Source organism: Plecotus auritus (assembly GCF_963455305.1).
Source record: "Plecotus auritus genome assembly, chromosome: 6".
Classification (NCBI taxonomy): Eukaryota; Metazoa; Chordata; class Mammalia; order Chiroptera; family Vespertilionidae; genus Plecotus; species Plecotus auritus.
Genome location: NC_137773.1, coordinates 14625077 through 14635386, shown reverse-complemented (window position 1 = coordinate 14635386; position 10310 = coordinate 14625077). Strand labels below are relative to the sequence as shown.

The 10310-nt window shown below is 45.4% G+C and overlaps 1 pseudogene across 1 annotated transcript; it reads left to right on the top strand.

Moving 5' to 3' along the window:
- The first annotated feature begins 3556 nt into the window (after nucleotides 1-3556).
- LOC308250785 (large ribosomal subunit protein uL24-like) lies at nucleotides 3557-4011 on the top strand (annotated as a pseudogene). The gene has a single exon. The product of its transcript is annotated as a large ribosomal subunit protein uL24-like (transcript).
- The last annotated feature ends 6299 nt before the right edge of the window (nucleotides 4012-10310 follow it).

Sequence of the window (10310 nt, the reverse complement as noted above, 5' to 3'; positions counted from 1 at the left end):
GCTTTTTTCAAGGAACATTCTCCAGCTGGGATACGAAGGCAGCTGTGGCCTCAGCTCACGTGTGCCTGCTCCCTGCTATTTCTAGCTCATCTCTCATCAAGGTCCTTTCCCTTTCTCCAAGGTAGCTAGGATACAGACTTGTTAGGCCTGGCCCTCAATTCCCTGAGGTGGCCAACGCAGGGCCTTGGACAGGCGGACACATGGGGAAGCCAAAAAGGACAGAATCAATAGGAAAAAATTTATCCTGAGAATGGGGGCAGAGCTTCTCTGCCTCTAACGTTTCCACCTTTCAAGGATCCAAAATTTTAAGAATAATTTTTATTTGCCAAAATCATTGTAGCTTCCACCCCCTCCAAAACTGCTCCCGTTATTACCAAATCCACTGCCACCAAATCTACCACCACCACAACTGCCACCAAAAGCATCTCAACCAGGTTCATCCAGGTTACAGCATAGAATATTATTTGGCAATAAAAAGAAATAAAGTACTGATGCATGCAATAACCTGGATTATTCTATCTGAAAGAAGCCAGGCCCAAAGGACTACATATTGCATGATTTTGTTTACATGAAATGTCCAAATTAGGCAAATCTATAGAGACAGAAAGTAGATCAGTGATTGCCTAGGGCTGGGGAGAGTGGGAAAGAAATGGTTAGGGACTGCTAATGGGTAGAGATTTCTTTTTGGAATAATGAAAATATTCTAAAATTGATTTTGGTGATGGTTGCTCAGCTCTATGAGTATACAAAAAAAGCACTGAACCATATACTTTAAATTAATGACTGTTATTTGAATTATATCTCAACTAGAGGCCCGGTGCACGAAATTCGTGCACTGGGGGGGGTGTCCCTCAGCCCAGCCTGCACCCTCTCCAATCTGGAACCCCTCGTTTAAACGGGCAGTCGGACATCCCTCTCACAATCCAGGACTGCTGGCTCCCAACTGCTCGCCTGACTACCTTCCTGATTGCCCTTAACCACTTCTGCCTGCCAGCCTGATCACCCCCTAACTGCTCCCCTGCCAGCCTGTTTTCCCCTAACTGCCCTCCCCTGCAGGCCTGGTCACCCCTAACTGCCCTCCCCTGCAGGCCTGGGTCCCTCCCAACTACCTTTCCCTGCAGGCCTGGTCGCCCCCAACTTCCCTCCTCTGCCGGCTTGGTCACCCCTAACTGCCCTCCCTTGCAGGCCTGGTCCCTCCCAACTGCCCTCCCCTGCTGGCCATCTTGTGGTGGCCATCTTGTGTCCACATGGGGGCAGGACCTTTGACCACATGGGGGCAGCCATCTTGTGTGGAGTGATGGTCAATCTGCATATTACTCTTTTATTAGATAAGATAGAGACCTGGTGCACAGGTGGGGGCCAGCTGGTTTGCCCTGAAGGGTGTCCCGGATCAGGGTGGGGGTTCCCTTGGGGTGTGGGGCAGCCTGGGCGAGGGACCTGTGGTGGTTTGCAGGCCGGCCACGCCCCCCAGCGATCCAAGCGGAGGCCCTGGGATCTGGGGTTTATTTATCTTCTACAATTGAAACTTTGTAGCCTGGAGCAGAGCCAAGCCTTCTGCTTGCTCCGTGGAGGCAGCCATTTTTGGGGGGATTTATGTATCTTCTTTTTTTTTTGTTTTTTTAATATATTTTATTGATTTTTTACAGAGAGGGAGGGAGAGGGATAGAGAGTTAGAAACATCGATGAGAGAGAGACATCGATCAGCTGCCTCCTGCACAGCCCCCACTGGGAATGTGCCCGCAACCAAGGTACATGCCCTTGACCGGAATCGAACCCGGGACCCTTCAGTCCGCAGGCCGACGTTCTATCCACTGAGCCAAACCAGTTAGGGCTATGTATCTTCTATAAATGAAACTCTGTAGCCTTAAGCGGAGGCCTGGGCCGGCCAGGGTGTGTGGAAAGCTTGGCTTCCTCCATCACCGGGGGCAACCCTAGCCTCCTGCTCTTTCCAGCTCAGTGGCTGCTGCCATTTCTGTTTGGGTTTATGTATCTTCTATCATTGAAACTTTGTAGCCTTTAGTGGAGGCCTAGGCCGGCAAGGGCAGGCGGAAAGCTTGGCTTCCTCATTGCCAGGGAAACTCAAGCCTCCCTCCTGCTCTCTGTGGCTGTAGCCATCTTGGTTGGGTTTATTTGCATATTCGCTCCTGATTGGCTGGTGGGCGTGGCTGGTGGGCGTGGCTGGTGGGTGTAGTGGAGTGATGGTTAATTTGCATATTACTCTTTTGTTAGATAGGATAAAATTGTTATAATAAAAATTAATAATAAGGCCTATGTTACCACATAGCTTCTCAGGGACTCAGTTCCTCATTCAGTCATTCATTCATCCAGTATTCATAAAATCCAACCATGTGCCAGGCACCATTCTGGTCACTGAGCATACAGTGGTTTACAATCCAGACAAGGGCTGGACCTTCACAAGGCTAACATTCTAATGAAGGAAGGCAGAATATAAACAAATAGATTTTAGAGAGATCATTTCAGATAGTGGTACCTGCCACAAACAAATTAAATGGGTTTTAAGATAGAAAGTGACTGGGAGGAAGGGGAAAGTTAGCTACCTTAAATAGGTTGTCAAGCAAAGCTTATTTGAGGAGGTGCCCTGTAACTGAGTCATTCATTCATTCATTCATTTGTGCAAACATCCTTTGAGCTTCTACAGGCATTGTGATAGGAACTCGTTCCATTGCCAATTCAGCATCAACCAATGCTTTTTTTGGTGGACTAATCTGTTTCCTTGCTCAAGTCAGTGCCCATCTGATTTGTGATAAGTCTTTATGGCATCTTTCCCTTTCTCTGTCTATAGGAGGATGGAGGTAGCAAAAACTGTTTCCCCTTGAGACAGTGAAGTAAAAATCATTCAACAGTTACAGAGAAAACCAGAATATAAAACAAATATTTTCTCAAAGTCAGTGCCACAGACTAAACATTGGTTTTGTTCAAGCCTCTGGGAATTTCCCTATATCTTACATAAACCTGGTTGACAAATGAGAAATGGAGCCCCAAAGGGTGAAACTGCTAGTTGGTCGGGCCGTGGTCTTGGCTTAACAATTCCAGTGGGCCCTCAGGTCCAGACTTGGGTGGTTCAGAACAGTTCTTTCAGTTTAAGAGCTCATGGCTTTCCCTATGAGGACTCTAATCCCAGTCCAATGATCAGAGAGCACTAGGTGGCTCAGAGACCCCTGACTCCCAAGGGCTCACCACCAATGCTGTAAAAATTTTTATTTATTGATTTGAGAGAGAGAGAGAGAGAAAGAGAGAGAGAGAGAGAGAGAGAGAGAGAGAGAGAGAGAGAGAGAGAAAGACTGACTTGATGTTCTACCCATGTATGCATTCATTGGTTGCTTCTTCTATGTGTCCTGACCAGGGACCAAACCCACAACCTTGGCACATCAGGACAATGCTCCAACCAACTGAGCTATCTGGCCAGGGCCTCACAACCAATTTGAATGCTACCCAAAGTGGGTATTTGTGAGCTTAATTAGTACAGCAGACAGCCCCTTTGCCAGGATCTGAGGCAGGTCACAAAAGGCAGACTGAGCTCTTCTCCCTTGCAGCCATCGTAGGAGCACCAGCGGTCAAAATGAAGTTCAATACCTTTGTGACTTCTGACCAGAGCAAGAACCATAAAAGGCATTTCAATGCACCTTCCCACATTCAAAGGAAGATTATGTCTTCTCCTCTTTCCAAAGAGCTGAGACAGAAGTACAATGTTCGATCCATGCCCATCCGAAAGGATGATGAAGTTCAGGTTGCTCGAGGACATTACAATGGACAGCAAATTGGCAAAGTAGTCCAGGTTTCCAGGAAGAAATATGTCATCTATGAGTGCAACGGGAGAAAGCTAATGGTACAACTGTTCATGTGGGCATTCACCCCAGCAAGGTGGTGATCACTAGACCAAAGCTGGACAAAGACCACAAAAAAATCCTTGAATATAAAGCCAAATCTGGCCAAGTAGGAAAGGAAAAGAGAAAATACAAGGAAGAAACAATCGAGAAGATGCAGGAATAAAGTAATATTATTTACAACTTCCATTAAAAACTTAAAAAAAAAAAAAAAGCAGACTGACCTCAGGAGACAAAGGGAAAAATCCATCCACATTTGTATCTTACTTGAGTCTCATCACTTTTTTGGGCTGTAGTTTTTCCATTTGTGAAGCAAGGAGGTCAGACCAGTTCTGGGACGACTAAGACCAGACCTACATTCTGCCACACGTACTCTGGTCATGGCAGATGTCACTAACTGATCAGGTACTTTTGAGAATCAGCCTCAGAATTTTTCTCAACACAGTCTTCTAATCATGTGTCACCAGTGGATCAGCATTGGCTCATAGCTTAGCAGCGACTAGCCATGTTCCTGAATTGGGTCCCTTCTAAAGGGCCCATCCAGCTCGGAAGTCAGAAGCATTAGAGCCTCTAGGTTTGCAATCACAACAGGAGGCCAGTGTGGGAGTGGCAGGAAAGGAAGGCAGACATCAGAATCAGAAAGTCCTTGGTTTGAATTCCAGCAGCTCCACTTACTAGTTATGCAAACTTGGGTGAGCTAGTTCTCACTGCAAACAGAATCAGAGTTCCTGACACACAAGGGGTTGTACAAATTAAATTAGGTAATACTTATAAGGTATCTATTGCTTGCACACGGAACATAGACACACCCAGCAAATGTGTACAACCAGAGACTTGCCTTCTACCCTCTCCGTGCCACACAGCAGAGAAGCCCTGTCAAGTGGCTTCTGACTTGCGCTGCCTGGAGTCCCCTCCTCCACAGGCTGTCTCTTGTGTCAATGTCAGATTGTTCTCCGCCCTTCCAAAGCTCCCCGGGGCCTGCTGTCACATCAGGGAACTCAGAGCAACCTGGCAGTCTTTTGGGCATGGCAGAAGCTTGAGAGAACCATCTGAGGTCAGTGAACTGTGGGCTTTCCGTTGGCTCTCACGCTTGGTCTCTGCTTAAGGACGACAGCACCAGATGCTCGGTGCAGATGGGAATGTAGTATCCTAGAAGCAGGGCGGTAGCTGGGCTGTTTTTCATCTCTCAGTTTAGGTACCAGGGGTCATTACAGGAAAAGTTGGTGTATAATTTCTCTAGACCCCAGATGGCAAATTCATGGCCCAAATATTAGCAATCCCTCCACAGATACCACACTGCTATTACTGTGCTGATTGAGACCTGGGTTCTCTGGGAGGTAGGCTCTGAGAGATCTGCATGCAGGAATTTTACTGTGGATACTTTCAGGACCAACAACTATGGGAAGGGAGGGAAGTAGGATGAGGCAAGGGAAAAACTGAATTATGATGTAGGTGCAGAAAATGTCACTATACTAGGAGCTCAGGAGCTGGAATGACCTGTGCAAACTTGCCTCCTTTAGAACAGTTTCATCACTGTGGAAAGTTCTACTGGACGGCACTGCCCTGGACCCATGCTGCCCCTTTATCAACTTCAAAAGTTAGGGCATCCCCCAAACACCTGTGTTTCCTTTAGCAACCCATTTGTCAATGGGTGGTGATGGTGAGCAATGATAAGGGATATGTAAATGTGGATGTTAACAGAAATATCTATCAAGTGCAAGCCCTTCTGGGCAACTAGGGACCCACAGATGGATTCTTCTCCTCAAAAGTCAGTATTTGTAAGGTAAGATGTACAGTTCATACTTCACTTATTCATCCAACAAACCTTTATTAGGTTCAGTCTAGAGCCTGGCACTGAGCTGGGTGCTGGGGGTATTAAGATGAATTAGAGATGGTCCTTGCCCTCAGGATGTTCCCCGTTCAGTGGGAGAAACACAAGGTACAGCTTGATTGGGAGCACTAGGAGGGACCAGAAGAACATGTACGATTTCACCAGGTGGCTAAATACTCCTGCAACGACAAAGGACAAAGGAGTGAGCATGTGTAAGGTGACTCTGCCCACCAGGGAGACCTTTGGCAACCTCTGGAGACATTTTCAGTTGTCAAAACTAGGGAAAGGGAATGCCCCTGGCATCTAATGGGTAGAGAGACCAGGGATGCTACTCAACATCCTATAGTGAATGATCCAGTAATTCCACTTCTGGGTATTGTCAAGGAAATAAAATTCATTGGAGTAAATCAACCAATCTAGCAGATAGAAAGGGGCTCCAAGAAGTTGTACAAAATGGAAGACTTTTATACACAGAAGGAAGTGGGAGCAAGAAGGCAAAAAGCAGATAGGTTGTGGCAGGGTCACTTTTCTTCAGGGGATGGCAGGTGTCTATCAGGAAGATTACCTAACTAGTGCTGATCAGGTGATCCCTGATTGACTAGTTAAAACTCAATTTCTGGGAGAAGCCAAAACTATTATTAAGTCTCAGTTGTGTGAGATGGAGCTTAACATAAGTAACTCTATTTTAGGCCTGTTGTCTTGTTTTAACAATATATATCCAAAATAATTGAAAGCAGGGACCTGAACAGATATTTGCTCATAGCAGCTCCATATATGCTCATACACCCTTGCTCATAGCAGCGTTATTCACAATAGCAAAGAGGTGGAAACAACCCAAAGTCCATCAGTGAATGACAGATAAAGAAAACGTGGTATGTACATACAACAGAATACTATTCAACCTTAAAAAGGAAGCATATTTTCATACATGCTACCATGAAGATAAACCTTAAAAACATCATGCTAAGTGGAATAAGCCAGATACAAAATGACAAATATTGTGTGATTTTACTCATACAAGATACCTAAAACAGACAAATTCATAGAGATGGAAAGTAGAATGGTGACTACAAGGGGCTGGCTGCACAACAATGTGAATGTACCTAATGCCACTGAATTGAACACTTAAAAATGATTAAAATGGTAACTTTTATGTTATATATATTTTACCACAACAATGGCAAAAAAGGTTCAATGAGGTCATTGTATAAGGCCTCAGTACAGGGCCAAATACTTATTATTATCACTTTTTTCCTAGAGGCATTCTAAGAAAGAAAGGAACCAAGAGCTAAGGGAGAAGCATGTAAGTTGGCTAACTCTGTCTGTGATCGGGCCAGGGACCCTTTCACAGCTGAGGTGACAATGGTTGAGACTTGGCTGTAGAGTTGGAAGGGGGAGCTTGGGGAGACCAAAACTGCAACTCCTGTAAATTCCTGGAAGGCAGCTCCACTCGCTTAGCAGGAGCTGGAGCTGGGTATGGTCCACCTGGGTGAGCCCTTCTCTGTGACTGCCTGAAGTCCTGTTCTTTGTCCTCACAATTTCCGGGCCTGAGACTTTTGCATGTGGTATTTTGACTGCTGACCTGTTCCAGCAGCTGCTAAACCACTGATGGGCCTTCTTTGAAAGCCCAGTGGGCGGGCAGAGAATAAGTAAGCCTGGCCCACCCAGCTTTTGTCCAGAGAGAAAATAGCCGGAGCACCTGCTCTTAGAGGCATCAGTTGCTGCCAGATCTCCTTTGTACATTCTTTGTATAGATATGATTTTAGAGGAGAGACCTTTAGGAGTCATCTTCATCTAACCCACTCATTTTACAATGAAGTTAACACAATGCCAGAAAAGGAAACAGACTTGGCATGAAAGGCTATGGTTCGAATCCCAGCCTGCTGCTTTCAAGCTTTGCAACTCGGGCAGGTTATTTAACTTCTAGAAGCCTCATTTCTCCTCAGGAAAGTAAGGATAATAATACCTTCCTTTTGGAGATCTGAGGAACGAAGGCCACAGTGGAATTGAAACTCACACACAGCCACGTGACAGATGCTGCATGGCAACTGCTCCGGGATCACTCTCTACACCAGCCACCTCTTCACTCTCCATCACTTGCCCGGTGTTATTGTCTCCTGACATTTATCCTAACCTGACATTGTTTTTTTTTTTTTTTTTTTAAATATATTTTATTGATTTTTTTTACAGAGAGGCAGGGAGAGAAATAGAGAGTTAGAAACATCGATGAGAGAGAAACATCGATCAGCTGCCTCCTGCACACCTCCTACTGGGGATGTGCCCGCAACCAAGGTACATGCCCCTGACCGGAATCGAACCCGGGACCCTTCAGTCCGCAGGCCGACGCTCTATCCACTGAGCCAAACCGGTTTCGGCATAACCTGACATTGTTTATGTGTGTACTCCTTGGTTTCATTCTTCCCCCTTCCTCCACTCTGGCCCAGCAACTAGGGCTGTGTCTAGCACATTACTGGCATTTATTAAATGTTTGTGAAATAAATGGCACTCTAGCATCACTCTGGGATTAGATCAAGCTTGTTTATTCGAATGCCACACAACAAAAGGCTCCTTTAGGTAAATTATTTCAGTAATTGTTAAGAAGCCAACAGCCTGAGAGAGAGAGATTTAGCTGTATGAACAGAAGGTAGTTCATCTCTCCAGGGCCTGAAAGAGTAAATGAAATGAAGGCTTTTTGTGCCAGTACCTCCTTTGCTAGAATAGAAAAGGAAACCCAGGAGAAGCACTGGGGTGCTGAGGGTAGAGGTAGGAGGAAGATGGATATGAGGTGGGTAAGACAGTGAGACAGTGGGGAGACTAAAACTACCCAGAGCTAGATTAGTTTTTCTAGGATTTTGAGTTCTTAGAAATCATAGTGTAAAAATCAGGGCAGCTTAGTGGTGGAATACATAGGCTCTGGGGCCAAAACTAGCTTCATCCCTACTGCCTGTGTGATCTGGAGTCAGGCTGGTTTCCTCTCTGAGCCTCAGTTTCTTCATCTATAAAATGGGATAATAACAATACCAGGTACTTGACAAAGTTATCCCACGGTTAAATGAGAACAATCACATAAAGGTCAGCGTAGTGCACTGTTGAAATACATCTCAGTGCTCTAGACGAAGCCACCCTTGCATGGAGTGTCAAGTCAGCAGACCAAAACTTAGGTAACCTCATATCATGAAAATACTCTGCCTGACCAGATATGCAGTATATCTAGTCAGCCAATGCCAAGCGCCAAGCTACCTCAGAGCTCTATACTTATTTCCTTCTTCCTTATTTATTTTCTATCTTTCTCTTCCCTGTTCCTTATTCTTTATTCTCTGAAAGCTTCCTGCCTTTCGCCCCCTTTCAAAGTTCTCTAGATCCTTGGGAATGGAGACTGCCTGCTTCATGAAGTATTAAATATAGTTTGTTTATATTACCTAAATTGCCTTCTTTAATCATTTTTAGCAGTGCTCAGTGCAGGGGAGTGGCTGAATAATTCTTAGCTACATTTTCATCCAAATGAAATGTTAAGAACCAGAGCAGAGACATGCCTGCCAGTTGGTGTCAGAGCGTAGGCTAGAACTCATTGCTCTTGGTTTGTGCTCTTCATTCCACTATCTGTTGTGGCTGCCAATTCTTGTCCCCAAGAGCCTTAAGAGTCTCAGAGGGGAACCTGAATGTGTAAAAAATAAATCTCAGGAACACAGAAGGGTGACCACTGAGGCTTGGTACGTGCAGTGACTTTAGGACCTTCAGAAAGAACCCCTTAATCCAGAATGATGGTGATGAGTATAGTTTATTGAGTGCTTTTTTCTATGTGCAAGACACTTCAGGGGTGGGCAAACTTTTTGACTCGAGGGCCACAATGGGTTCTTAAACTGGACCGGAGGGCCGGAACAAAAGCATGGATGGAGTGTTTGTGTGAACTAATATAAATTCAAAGTAAAGGAGCGGAGGGGAGAGCAAGAGAACCCTCCGCTCTTTCGGCTCTGCGGGCTGGATAGAACAGCCGAACGGGCCGGATCCGGCCCGCGGGCCGTAGTTTGCCCACGGCTGCAAATGCCTCAAATGAATTATGTCATTTAATCTTCAAAGCAACCCTGGGAAGTAGGAGCTGACAGGACTCCCATTTTATGGATGTGGAAAGTAAGGCCATAAGAAGTTTAGTTCAAGGCCATGTTAAGAAAGTTCTAAGCAGAGCCATTCTACTAGTATGCAGTTTCCCCTCCTTGCCTCACCACAGAATGAAGTTCCACTCTTAAAGAGTCCTACCTCTGGTTCACAGCCTCACCCCCTGCACACATTCCAGACTATATACTAAGCCTTGCCTGTTATGTACACATCAGAATGTGTGAATCTGTTCACAGTAGACTCTCAGAGTTGAAAGAAATATTAGCAATAATGATAGCTAATACTATTGTTGTGAGTTCACTTAACCTTTAAAAACAAGACCACAAAGCAGTACCATTATTATTCTTGTCTTACAAATGCAGAAACAGAAGCAGAGAGAGGTTAAGTTAGCGGTCACTGGAAAGGCATAGCTGATAAACGGAGCAAGGTCTTGAACCTGGGCTACAGGCAACCTTGTGCTCCTCACTTTACGCTGTCCTGCCTCATGGCTGACTACCCACCCACTTGCTTAATACCTATTT